Source organism: Aedes aegypti, chromosome 2 (genome assembly GCF_002204515.2).
Source record: "Aedes aegypti strain LVP_AGWG chromosome 2, AaegL5.0 Primary Assembly, whole genome shotgun sequence".
Lineage (NCBI taxonomy): Eukaryota > Metazoa > Arthropoda > Insecta > Diptera > Culicidae > Aedes > Aedes aegypti.
This window is the reverse complement of record NC_035108.1, coordinates 340,847,031-340,861,561: the sequence shown is the minus strand read 5'-3', so window position 1 is coordinate 340,861,561 and position 14,531 is coordinate 340,847,031. Positions and strand designations below refer to the sequence as shown.

The window sequence follows — 14,531 nt, the reverse complement described above, 5'->3', positions numbered from 1 at the left end:
TTAGCACTTATTCTGATTAAGATCAATATCTACAGTACTGGACAGAATGAAGTACGCATTGGCTGTTTCTCTGTAACTTTTGAAAACTGAAATATAAGTGCATTTCACAAACAAACTTTTAAGTAATCACAAATAAAACATTCTGCCAAATTTACTAAATTTTGAATTAGAAATAACTCTTAAATGAGAAAGTTCAGAGCAATATGCTCTTAAGCAAAACTTTGCAATTTGATAAGACACACAAGTTTGTAGAATAATATTTTTCAGTAAAACTTTTTGTTTTCAAAAAATTCCCAAATAAATTTTATGCCATTCTACGCAAAATGAGAAATTTTCAATAATCCAGAAGTTTTGGTTTCAACTGTTGTGATTGATCAGTTCAGTGAAATTCTGAACAATCGGACCACTAGAAGCAGAGACCCAGACCTCCAAACTTAAGCATTTTGTATAAAAAACAATCAATGCGTACTTTATTCTATCCATATATAGATATTATTCTTAACACTTTTGATTCACTTCGGCAGTGGGGTTTTTCAAAAGCTACAGAGTTCATATTTGGCCACAATATGCGTCGTACTAAAACGCTTCTTATTGTAAAGTTTCAGACAATTCGGCTGAGAAAAACCACCCATGCCAGAATGAATCACGGAAATGCTCACTTCGGTAAATCGGATCTTTTGAATGATTCTGCGTGACCCTTCTTTCGCTCGCTTATCCTTCGTACATTCCTCTCCAGAAACTCACGATATACTCGGCCGATTCCCTACCACCTACCCTAACCAGAAACAAGAAGCAAAATGTGCTTTGCCATCCAAGTGAGCAACTTTTCTCTCTGTTAGCAAGTGGGCGAGGCAAATTAGTTGTTTATCTGTGACACAGAGAGGTTAATGTGGCTCAGTTATTGATGAAAAAGCAAGTATAAAAACGAGAGCCTCTTAATGTTAGATAGATTGCTTTGAAAAGTTACGCGAGGTGCATACTGAGAGTGCGGAGTTGCAGCAAATTGTGATTGCGTGTGTGCCGTGGCGCGCAAAGCAAGGCTCGTGTCCAGCGTTATAAAAGAGCCAACAAACGAACGAAGGAGAATAGAGGAAAATAATCGGTTCGTTCTTTTTCTGGGTCACTTTTTGTCTGATCCGTGCTGATCAAATAAACCGTCTCTCGCCAAAAAAGAGCCACGAATCACTCATTTATTTTGAGTGATCCGGATCTTTTGAATGGCTTCGATTCTGTTTACCTATCTGCACCCTACAATTCAGCATGTTAATTGAATCGATTGTCTGACATGGGACATTAATTGATACGCATTTGTAAAGAGTTATACTGACTATAATATTTTAAATTAATTAACTCATTACGCATGGTAAAGATCGATAAATTATGAGTGTGAACCTTAACATTTTTGATCATGTTTGACGTTCACTTAGTCGACAAAGCCACAGGAGTTGTTCCTATCTGACATTTCGGAAGGGACACGGAAAACAAAATGCACCCAAAACTTGAGTTTAAACCAAGGGGTGTGACAAATTTAACCTTCCAGTTGTCGCGTGGTTTGCCACCGTCAGTACCAGCACGCTGCTGCTGTGTACGAAAAGCGAGGTGTTTTCACCTGTGTTGTACAAAATACAACATCGCGACGACTGAAGTGTTAAAAAAAACTGGAAAAAATGTGTTTTACTTAAACCAATGCAAAACGTTTAAAAATTGAGTAAACATGTGTTTCTGGCAGAAACGTAAGCATTTGGTACTAAAATTGGGACAGTGTTTCAGGGCCCTATTGCATGAATAGCAAATGTCATTTTACAGTTCATATTTTCCATTCGTTTTACCGGAGAAATCACTGTATCTAGTAGAATGCGCATCCGGATGGTGGTTTAAGATGATGAACAGCTTTGGTGGTCGTGAAACGTATGCTTGTGATACATAGAAACTCGCGTGCGTAATTTTCACGTAGAATACCAACAAATTCTCTGCTAGTTCACACATCAGAGCAATAGTGATTCATACCATAATTATAATTGAAGTTCGCGAACAAAAAGTATGTCGTTCCTTGCGTTGAACTAGCATAATGTTAAAAAACACGTTAATAAAGATGAAAAAAAAAAAAAAGTTCCTTGCGTTGAAAGTTGAAACTACCCCTAGTGTTCAGCTCAAAGTCTACCCCCGGTAGATGGTGATACAAAAATAGTCTTAATTCGTTATTATTTGTTGACTCGGATTGGCAAGATTAGCGGCGTTTGGTTCTGCTACCATTTGGACCACGGGACGGTAGATATAAGAGCGAGAATGGGAGCGATGCGAAACGTGAAAGACGACGTCAGTGACCACTGCTGAGCGAACTGAGCAAGTGCTAGAATGTGTATGTGTCAGTGCAGTATTGGACGATGAATTGGCGGTCACGTGATTGTGAGATTGTTGGCTGTAGACCGTGCAATTTATGACAGTTCGGCTTATCACTGCTTTCGCGGGGCGATTACATATGACTATGCCATAAAAGATAATCATTTGAAATATGGCAATGTGAAGCGGTCTAGCTTTTGGAGATCCAGCTGTTTATTTTGTTATTTTAGGAAATTTCTCAGAACATATTTTCTGGGTTTGCGGGTGTAGATTTTAAATAGTTCCAAATTAGGAATTGGGCAATTTTAATAAACATTTCGTTTCGTCTTCCTTTGTTCACCCTGGTATGGCAAATTTGGTGATCATCAAATCGAAGCAGTCTCTAGCCCAAGTTCTTAGATTCAAGAGGAAGCAATTAAAGGCACTTATTATTGTCAGTATTTTCGAATTTGATGGATTTAGACTGGAGATCCCTATTTAGGGAATCAAGGTTTCCTTCCAAATCGCAAAGAAAGGAGACTGCTGCGTTTTATTGGAAACTCTAAAACAAAAATTATGTTTATCTAAAAGTTGTATTAGTATCTTCTCAGCGATTGCATTCATTCAGTATATCTTTGATTTGTGTTAGATAACACTATTACCCTAATGTTTTATTACATTGCTTCATGCTGAGTTTTACGATCTAGTTCTTTATAATCAATACTTATTTTGACTTCGTTGAGCACAGTCGCCAGAAAAACAAGTAAAGATAATAAACCAACTGCAAAAAATGTCGTAAGTCTTCGCCTTAATCGAGTTTTCTCCAACCAAACCAAGTCCACATCCAAACAAAGACGAAACTACGAGTCATTACTGGTTTGCCCTTCGGCACGAATCTAGTTCATCTATTTGTGGTTCCTATCTGCTGGATCCTGGCACTCAAACAATCTGATAAGCCTCCGTGCGTCAATTTCTCTTGTTCCGTGCCGCAGCGAAAGCTCATTTCCCAGTGGACACAAGCCACAATAAATCAGCCTCAATTAGAGAGACGGAACCATATCATCCCGCCCCGGGAGGGATTTATTTAGCTTCATGCATGGGGCCTGCCCACAGTGACGACACTCTCTGTCAGATTACAAGCGTGGCTAATTACAGTAACGACGCAGTCGGTCGAACTCAGCAGCAGCACGGATGAGCTTCTTTTGTGATAGAGTATCAAATTAGCGTTGAATGAACGAGCCGAAAGCATTTCCAACGTCACCGCAGGACGATTGTTATGATATTGTCATCAAGTAGGTATACTCCTAGGCTTGAAGACGAGACACGAGATACGCCGTGTGGTTTTATCTAGTTCCAAGAGAGAATTGTTATCAAAACAATGTCTTTGTGTACATTAACCAAAGCTATCAAATGTCGAGCACATTACCTCGCTATTGGAATTACGTCAGAATTGTTAGTGGCGACGGTACGACCGAAGGAGGCAGCTTTCATACGACCACTCAGATTTTGTCGTACCGTCCAAATCCATTCCCCAAGAATGTATTCCCATACTTAAAACAATTTTTCAAGTCAAATTACGAGCGTTAAATAACAATCAACATGGAAATATTCGTTTTTGACCCATTCTCACCCTCGACGACGGTATACACAGAGATGGTAGAAGGTTTCTTAGAGCGTTAGTCACGATTTCAATACAATTTCAAAAATTCACTTTTTTGATTGGAAAATAGGTAATGACATTTTTATTTTATCTAAAACGAGGTAAACTAAAACACAAAGTTATCTGTTTACATAACATGATTATATGAGCGATATTCAAAACTGAAAAGGTAATAGATGGCTATTTTTCATTAGTCTGGAATCCTGAACTAAAGAAAGCACCAATGAAGATGAACTGAACACAAAAAGTTATGTATTCACATTACGCTTGATATCTAATCACTACTTTTATCGATCTAGTTTCCTTATTGCAAGTAATTTACATTTTTCAGCATTTTCCATATGTTTTGACAGTTCTCGACTATCATTCTTCCATGCGCGTATGTTGGAGGTTTGGGAAATTTGAGAATCCAGCGTAGCGCGATCAGTGAGTGGAATATAAACATTAGTGTCGCCACTCGGCGGCCAGTGAGAGAAACTTAATGTTCGAAAGGTTGTTGTCTGTACTTTTTGCCGCTGGTGCCAACTGTTTGTGTTCAAGAACGAAATAAGCAGTCGTTACCTTATTATAATTAATCATTATTTTCCATACGATATGACAGTTCTCGACTACCATTCTTCCATGAGCCTGTGTTCGTGAAACTTGAGAATCGAGCGCAGCACAATCAGCGGGTGGAATACAAATTCCGGTGTCACCGCTCGGTGGTCAATGATAGAAACTGCATGTTCGAAAGGTTGTTGTCTGTACTCTTCGCTGCTGGAACCAACTATTAGCATTAAGGAACGATGTAAAAAGTCGTTTCCCTGTTAATGTGTAAAATCCCTGGCGTAAAACTCTAGATTCTTCAAAGCTGCCTCCAGATACTTTTACTATATTATTCCCCAGTATCCACAGTTTTTGTTCTCAGATTCGCCGAGGAAAATTCCATTTTTTTTAGAAATTGCTTAGAAATTTCTTTGCAGAGTTTTTCATAGAAAAAAAAAACACTAAATGAACACATGAAACAAAAATGAAAATCTCTCAAGTAAGGATATCTATCCATCCATCTAATATGAAGAAATTATTTGTCGTAATGTCATGATTTTTTTTTTTTAGATTAGAGATATTTTTTAAGAAATATTATGCACTCTCCTTTCTCCTGATTCCTGTTAGGTTTCGTTTTGTTTTTGATTACAGTTTGATCTCTTTTCGATCTATTTTTTATTCCTATTTAATCCCTTTTTTCAGATTTTTTTCCAAATTTCCTTTGTTCAAGACACTAATTCCTACAAGCCCTGCTCTATGCAAATTTTTTAAAATAATTGAAAAATAGAACCACGATCCAAATAATTTTACGGATTATTTGTATTAATTTAGATTGGAATATACCAAATCAAAAATATAGTAGATAACTTTTAAAACAATCATTATCAAACTTCAACAAAATTGAGATATTCTAAAGAATTTGGCTTCTTCGCCAATCAAAATTGTGTTGTTACTTTAATAAAATACACCGGGAAAATTAGTTTTGGTTTTCAAATATTCTCACAAATCAAAATAAAGTTTTCCTTTTGCGCCCGTTGTCTTACAAAATACAATTTATTTGAATAAAATTTAAGGTTTGGTATTGTTAGCACCTTCATATTGGAATATTGAATGTAGGAATAATTTCAGCATGCTTTGAAAAATTTCTAGAATTATATAAAATTTGTCATTAGTTTGTTTTTGCCATATAAAATTAGAATATTTCTTGAACCTGGAATGTAAAACCTGGAAAATCTGGAAATATCAGGGAATTTCGGTAAACGAGTAGACACCCTGTAAACAAATAGTATGGTTTATATGATGTCAGGTATTAAGGAGCAACTTGTAAAAAATCATACAAATCGGGTTTGTTTTCACAAGGAAATCAGTTATCTGAGTCCTATGGGCCAAGTTGACGGGGCCATTGCCAAAGCTTTCAGTTCTACATCAAGTTTAACTTTAAACGAAACAAGATTGAACTCATCGATTGAACGTCCATTGGTACTATTTTTCTTATTTTCTGGTCGATGATATCAAGACACTCACAAACAAGATGATTCACAACTTTCTCAGTTTTTTGCTTATGTTATAAAGAATTTTCATTGGAAATACAGACTGTTTAGAGACTTACAGCTAAATAATGACCATATCTTTGAAAGGCAACCTTCTACCAGCTTACAACGCAAATCGGGAATAAATGCAAAATGGCAAAGGGAGTATATTACCAATCCCCAATTGGGCAATGAATCACAGTGCCATCGAATCGATTGCAAATGATGAAATTGTATCAACTGGGAATCCCACAGTAGATACCTAAAAATAACCATGAACCATCCATCCGTGCCGTAGCGTCAATTGACATAGCGAATAATGCAACAACTTCCTTGAATGACAAATGAGAATAGTTGGAAGTCAAAACGACACCGGAAGATTCACGCAGATTACAGGAAATAGGCGAAACACCACCCCGCATTCGCACTCTTCAATATTGAAGGTATCAATTAGAGGTGGAAACGGTGGATACGTAAGGAAAAATTCTCGTGATCTATATGATAAGTGTTTACCCCGACCGGACCAATTTTGCACCAGCCACAAAGTGCCCGTGTCAACACGCTCATGAAACACACTCGATTGCGACGCAGCAGCAGCGGAATTCGAGGGGAAAATTCGATCATGCCATAGGAAAAGGATAAATAGCACTATTATTAGGGGGAGATCCCCCAGTACCGAACACTTAAGCCACTAAATTTATAATTCGAAAAATATTGATTTTATGGGCTTGTGTTACCCATTTATGATAAATATTATCATTTTTGTAGTTTACAAAAATAAAATTGAAAATATAAATATAAATTTTGACAATGCATTTTGATGATGTATTTCAGTACCAAATTGATCGATCTTGAAAGGTGGCACCTAATACCGGACACGATCTGGAAATTCTGCAAATTTGAACATCATTGAATGTGTATGTTGGATTGTAGCATACCTCACTCCAATCAGAATTATTTCGACCGGTAGTGTAGACACTCAGTAAAATTAGTTTCGTATAAGATAAGAAAACTCTTCGTAAAACTTCGTTGCCAAATATCCACGAATGCCATTCAAGATACAAAGCTAGGAACATAAAGTCAGTAGGTCTAGGACCTTTATGTATGTAGTACGCGTTTTTTAAATGTTAACTGTCGTTAAAAGTCCTGTAAATATATGTGGAATTTAAGTGTAAAATATATGTTGCTTTTAAGTCCAAAAAGTGTTAATGTAAATCTTTGGTGCTATGAAAAATGAGAAAGGAACGGATTTGGCCTGACCAACATTACCATCAAGGAAACTCTATGGCCCCAAGCGATGTTGGGAAATACCTCATCAACCCACATACAGTCCACTAAACCCCGGATCGGCCACTTCCCAACATTATGGTCCTTCGAGCCGGATAGGGCTGGCTGCCGGATGGAGCCAAGAATTGGATATGTTAAAGACGCGCGTGTCTCGAAGTATTTACACCGACGGTAATAAAGGATTGCAAGAAACTCTGGTAATGGACGATGCAAACAGTGGATGGCGACAATTTTGGGATACTCGATTCGCCATTGGCGACAATGGAACCTGGTCACTCAAACATCAAAGTGACTCTGGAACATCAGCACTGGGAGCACCCTATACAACTGCTACACCATGGTGGATTCGTTCAACAACCGAGTTGAAAATTATCAACAAATAGAATTGGACCTGAACCTCTCGGACTACATACACCGGACTGCTGCACCATTTGGATCAAGGACCACTGAACCAGGCCTCCAGACTGGTTTTCCAGGTAAATTAAGTGTTCAGTGTATATGTCCAGCCGGAGTATGGAATACTCAGTTTCTAACTCACCTTGTCCACATTCTCATTTGATTAACACCGCTTTGGATGGAGGATGGAAGATGGATGTGTGCCTCATCAGAAACGATCATTGGACTGCGTTTCGTCATCGCTTTCGTAATGGAATGATTGATGATTCTGCTTCGACAAACCAGCAGCAAAAGCGTTAATCGATCATCAGCAGAACGATCAAACTTCGGCTATCACTACTATCACTCACACGATCAACTAGTTAGGCAATTCACCACCAATTCGAAGTAATCCGAGATAGTTACTGCCAATACAAATCGACCACTGAGGATCCCTCAGAGCCTTATATGGATTGTTCACGAGAATCTATCACACGGAATATATTTGGGGACCTATATGCACACTATTTGACTGCTGGATGAACACTTGAGACACTCACCTATACTTGGACGCAGATCTCCAGTCACATTGGTTGTACGGAACAACCTGTCTGCTCAGGTAATGCTACATGTATATGTCTAGCGAAGCTAGGGTTCACTATGCATACTACACCGTTCTATTTCTCTCGGCTCCTCTACAAATGACTTGCGGCACAACTGGCAAGGGGTTGCATTTAACAATGGCGATAACATCTACGTGATCGATCAACTCCACCGATTGATAGGATGTTGGAATATACAACCCAAGATGGATCATGTACGTCATGGGATGTGCAAGACAGAAAAATCTACACGGTACGCGGAATCACCCCAGGTCTAGGTTCCGGAATTTCATCCGATCACTTCGGGTACACAAAATAACAACGCCGAAATAATATCACCCGGTATGGAAGTCCACGACGGATTATTAAAATGTCACGAGAAGGTTCCATAACTAACCCGCAGCAAGGGTCAACAGATATGCACTCTACTTTGAACGAAATTTGTTATCGGTCAAACTTTCAAAGTATAGTGACGACAATAGCAACGCATCTGTAAATCTTCACACTCAAGGGAGCTCATTTGGTCATCTGTATGGTGTATGCAAAAAATCACTCTTGGTATTGAACGGGTATCTCGCACACTTCTGCAATGGTCATTAGATTTGGACGGTTGAATTGGATGAACATCAACAAACCTTCGTCTTCCGAAGCTGAAATGTTTTGTATCGGAAGGTCGTGTTGATTGTTATGATCAGTAGTGCATCAATATGGGACCACACACTTTGTGAACAAGGCAACCAAGGACGCCAAGGTCATGTGCAAAGGAAGATCCACTCTGAGTCAGCAATTCGACAGGACAGCAAGAGAACGACGAAGAAGGAAACCATTTCCAAGAAGGTCCACTTCCGAATTCTACGGGCATCCAGGTCGACAGGCGATTTAGCCTATTTTGTAAGGTTAGTAGGAACGGTATATGTCGGCCGAAGCCGGACCTATTCCCATACTATAACGTTTGTTTCTCTTGCCGAAAACATCACTTCAACTTTGCTGTGGAAATAACGATGCCGCTTTGGAGAGGGTCGTAAACCCATCTACATTCCGTAGTTACACTGTCGTGGAATTGCCCAATCGGATGGAGAAACTACAATTGGAATCTGGACACAAGGGGTGTCCAACTCCCTCGGAAAGTCGCACAGGGCGTCTATCTAATTCCAATCAACAATATTTTGGACATCAGGGGTGTCCGATTCTTACGGAAAGACGCACAGGGCGTCATTTTAATCAACTGGACTCCAAACACCAGGGGTGTCCAACTCTCTAGAAAGGATGCACTGGGCTTCTATTTAATCCGAACCAACCGGATTTGAGGTCCCATAGGGTGTCCCGTTTACTCTCATACTCTACTCTACAGGGCGTTCCAAACGGACATTGGATATCAGGGATGTCAAGGAAGGATGCACAGGGCGTCCTATACCATCTATCAAAATGGATTGTGGCCACCAAAGCTTAGAAGGACGTACAGGGCGTCTGTTTCATCCGATTTTATCGGATTCTGGGTATCAGAATATTCTCATGGAAGGACGTAAGGTAAACCAAATGGATTCTGGCCACCATGGGGTGTCCACTTGTTCAACGGATAAGCACACAGGGTGTTTGTTCCACTCATCCCAATGGATTTTGAGCATCATACTCACGGAAACACGCACAGGGCGTATATTCCATTCAACCTCTACGGATTCCGGGCATCAAAGGGTTCATTTCTTCTAAACCGACGGAATTTGGCCACCAGGGGTGCTCAACTATACCGAAGGACGCACAGGGTGTCCATTCAATTCAAACCTAAGGATTCCGGGTACCAGCGGTGTCCACACAACGGAAACGGCACCGGACAGCCAAGTGCCTTTACCAACTTCAAGGATTACGGGCTCCAGGAAGTGCCCAACCTACGTCTATGCTAGGATGCATAGGGCGTCCGATACATCCGTTCCCAAGGTAACAGGGGTGTACAAACTATCCCCACGGGTGGACGCACAGGGCGTCTGTTCAACCCAATCCAAGGAATTTCGGACTCTAGGGGTGTCCAATTCACGCCCACGGATGGACACACAGGGTGTTTATTCCAACTATCGCAAATGGAATGCGGGCACCTGGATGAATCCAGCTTATTTACACGGCGAGCACCAATTCATCTCCATCAAGAGGAATTCGAGAATGCGGAGAGATAAGGCCATATCTACGGCACCAGAGGTCTCACAGAGCGCCTATGGCGTTTAATCTGAGAATAATTTTGAAGGAATGATATGCAAACGTTACTCGACGATTTCAGTCTCCTGTTGTTTTTCGATGGTGGGTGAGAACACATATCAAATTACTCAGCATAATTGACAATTAAAATAGATTGTTTAGGATACTGATAAAATGTTTCAAGACAAAATTCAGAAATTTAGAAATTTCAGGGTGGGTGAGGATGTTGGATTGTAGCATACCTCACTCCAATCAGAATTATTTCGACCGGTAGTGTAGACACTCAGTAAAATTAGTTTCGTATAAGATAAGAAAACTCTTCGTAAAACTTCGTTGCCAAATATCCACGAATGCCATTCAAGATACAAAGCTAGGAACATAAAGTCAGTAGGTCTAGGACCTTTATGTATGTAGTACGCGTTTTTTAAATGTTAACTGTCGTTAAAAGTCCTGTAAATATATGTGGAATTTAAGTGTAAAATATATGTTGCTTTTAAGTCCAAAAAGTGTTAATGTAAATCTTTGGTGCTATGAAAAATGAGAAAGGAACGGATTTGGCCTGACCAACATTACCATCAAGGAAACTCTATGGCCCCAAGCGATGTTGGGAAATACCTCATCAACCCACATACAGTCCACTAAACCCCGGATCGGCCACTTCCCAACAGTGTACATTATAGGAATAGTTTATAATTACCAATTCAATGCATTTGCAACATTTACAAGAATAATTTGAGTTTTTCTTAGTTTGCAAGATGCTTATCAAAAACCTCTTCCATATATGATGAAAAATAGCACATTTTGCGATGTTGTTCTGAATGTTCATTCTTCTTAATTTTATTGCATGTTTGATACAATGATCGACGGAACCCATGAAAAATGAAAATATTCTGAGACACTGATGCAATAATTACAAAAATATCATATAACAAATCAAGCTGTGTAGGGGGGTCCGTAGCCTTGAGGTTACGCTTTCGCTTCATAAGCGGAAGGTCATGGATTCAATTCCCAGCCCCTCCAAAAAATAAACCGTCCAGCCACCAGAAGACGCCGCACGGAGGACCGTGCATAGGGGAGCACATTCATCCTCCGTCAGTATCAGATGGTGACTGAGACAAATTGACCCACTTCGCAGGCAGCTAGCCTCAAAACGACTCAGGAACACGGCAAAACGAACCACCGCAAAAGAGCAATGGACTATGGCTTATGGAAATCGATTGGACCAACAGCAGAGCACTCTCCTACCTGCTCGGTGTGAGAGCAAAAGAGCAGAAGAGAGTGAAAGCAGATGTAAATATAGATTAGTTAAAAATAGAACTGTATCGGTAAGGAAGATACAGATAAAACTGATTCCGGCACAGTAGTGGCCACAAGCACGGAGTGCCTTAATAAAAAAAAAAAAAAAAAAAAAAAAAAAAAAAAAAAAAAAAAAAAATCAAGCTGTCCGAAACTGAGGGACAGGAGGTGCTTAATTGTAATTTGTCCATATTAAGTTCAATTATGGTACAAAATACATTCATACTATCAAATTAGGATTATGTTCGATCATGCTTGCGTGATCCAAAGTATTTTTTCGGATTTTAAAATAATTACTAAATAGGCTCAAAATTAAGAAAATACGTCAATTTTTTTAAGATTTTCAAACTTTTCTACTTTTTCAAAGAGGCATGCATATTTCAAGGATGTGTTATTCTACGCAAACATTAGTCTACATAATAGCTTTCTTTTCGACTAATACACCATCTTGATTGGACCATGATTTCTCAATGTTTCGACTTTGTCCGGTATTGGGTGCTGTCCGACACTGGGGGATCTCCCCCTACCAAAAATAGCAACAACAAAATCGTTATGGGCAAAAATTGGATATAAATTAGCAAATATAAATTCTAAAAATCATTTACAGATATAGTTTACGCCGAAAAGTCTCAAAAATCAGCTTAAATCGAAAATCAACATTTAAGAATAAGATAGTTTTCAAGGGGCCTTCCTTAACCGAGTGGTTAGAGTCCACGGCTACAAAGCAAAGCCATACTGAAAATGTCTGGGTTCGATTTCCGGTCGGATCAGGATCTTTTCGTAATAGAAATTTCCTTGACATCCCTGGGCATAGAGTATCATCGTACCTGCAACACGATAAACGAATGCGAAAATGGCAACCTTGGCAAAGAAAGCACTCAGTTAATAACTGTGAAAATGCTCATTGAACACTAAGCTGAGAAGCAGGCTCTGTCCCAGTGAGGACATTATGCCAAGTAGAAGAAGAAGATAGTTTTCAAGAAAAAAACTGAAAATAAGCACAACAATAATAACAATTTTCCAAAGAAAAATAAGAAATGATGATATAAATAACAACAATTTTTTTTATAAATTTTATTGGCAAGTTTTTGATTATTTAGTGTTTAGTTTTATTTTTCAATTTTTATTTATAATGTTAAGTGCTTCGTATCAACATATTTTATTATATTTTTTTGTTATTTGGTGCTTGTTTTAGGTTTTTTTTTTAATTGTTTATAATCATAGTGCTTATTTTGAATCTTTATGCATTAATTTCATTTTTATAAACGATTACACTATTGTTTATGTCTAATTATTTAATAGGCTACTTTTTAATATAACCAAGATTGATCCTCTTCTTTAAATGCTTGCCATTTTAGCTACCGAAACCGAGGCGTTAAAAAGCGCAAATTGGACGAATTGATGCCCTCGGTTCGGACGGTTGTTTATAAATAACCAGTGCAAATAAATTGAATCCAGCTTAAGCCAAATGTTTCGTGTATCCGCCGGGTTGGGCGTTTATTTCTCCTCCGGGGATGACTAGTTCGTCTCATCGTAAAATTGATCAAGATTGCGATAATCGATTGCCAGCAGCGCCGTCGTGAGGTACCTAACCTGAATTCTTCTGCTTCAAGTGAGTGTATTTTGCGGAATGCGACTGCGAGTTATTTCACGAGACTCACGCATGCTGCTGTTTTGTGAACATCAGCCAAAAACGTAAAATTAGACTGGCAGGTGACGTGGTCTGCCGATATTGGCGTGATTGATCGGTCAACAAATCGCAATTTTGGTACAGTTTGCTGACACTCAACCAAAGGGGCGCTGTAATCGTGCGCGGTTCTTCTTATTCTATATCGTAGCAGGATCAAGCAAATTCAATAGTTTACTACTGAAACCTAAACCAGTTAAATATTACTGGGGCCCAGATAACAGTAACAGTAACTCTCAGGACATAGAATATCTTCGTGCTTACCAAACGATATACCGTTTTGTCTCAAATTCCGAACAGACTCATATTCCGAACACTCGGTTTTTGTATGACGATTTGATTGAAATGTTTCGCTGAAATATGTCATCAAATTACAAGGAAATGGCAGTCAATTGCATTTCCTTTTTTCATCTTCCAATCTATTTAGTACCTCGGAATTAGTGATGATTCTTTAGTTCGAGACCAGTAAAAGTAGCCCTGATAGATTTATTTGCGAAATTATTCATTTGAATATGATTTATTCGTGCTGTTCGGAATTTGAATCAAGGTGTTCGGAATATGAGACAGAATGAGAACAGTGTTCGGCATTTGAAGCAAAATTTTGCTCCCTACTTTTACGTAAAAACAATACTAAACAAGTTTAAATAAACAATTTTATCGACACACCCAACAGCTAACAGTTAGGCGTTGCGGAGAAATTAAAATTTTCTCAAATATCTGCTAATGTATGCCTATCAGATGCATTTGAAGTCAAGGTTGACCTTAAGTGTTCGGAATATGAGTCAAAACGGTACACATGCAAAAATGTTAAATTGTCGAAAAAATATCTCACTCCATAACTATAGTGTGTTAATAAAAACACTAAGCTGAGAAGGGCCCATATAGCCGTAGCGGTAAACGCGCAGCTATTCAGCAAGACCATGCCGAGGGACCGAGAAAAATCCAACATCAAAATGAAAGCAAGTTGAAAATATATATTGTTTTCAACATCAAGTTGTTATCATAATTGGATATCAATTTATCAATGAAATATTCGATATCATATTTTGTTTTCGTTCTGCTATCAT

General features: G+C 38.8%; 1 protein-coding gene across 5 annotated transcripts in view; it reads left to right on the top strand.

Moving 5' to 3' along the window:
• LOC5573096 (TBC1 domain family member 24) overlaps window positions 1-14,531 on the top strand; it is a 207,353-nt gene that overhangs the window by 90,434 nt on the left and 102,388 nt on the right. The gene's annotated exons all lie outside the window — the stretch shown is intronic.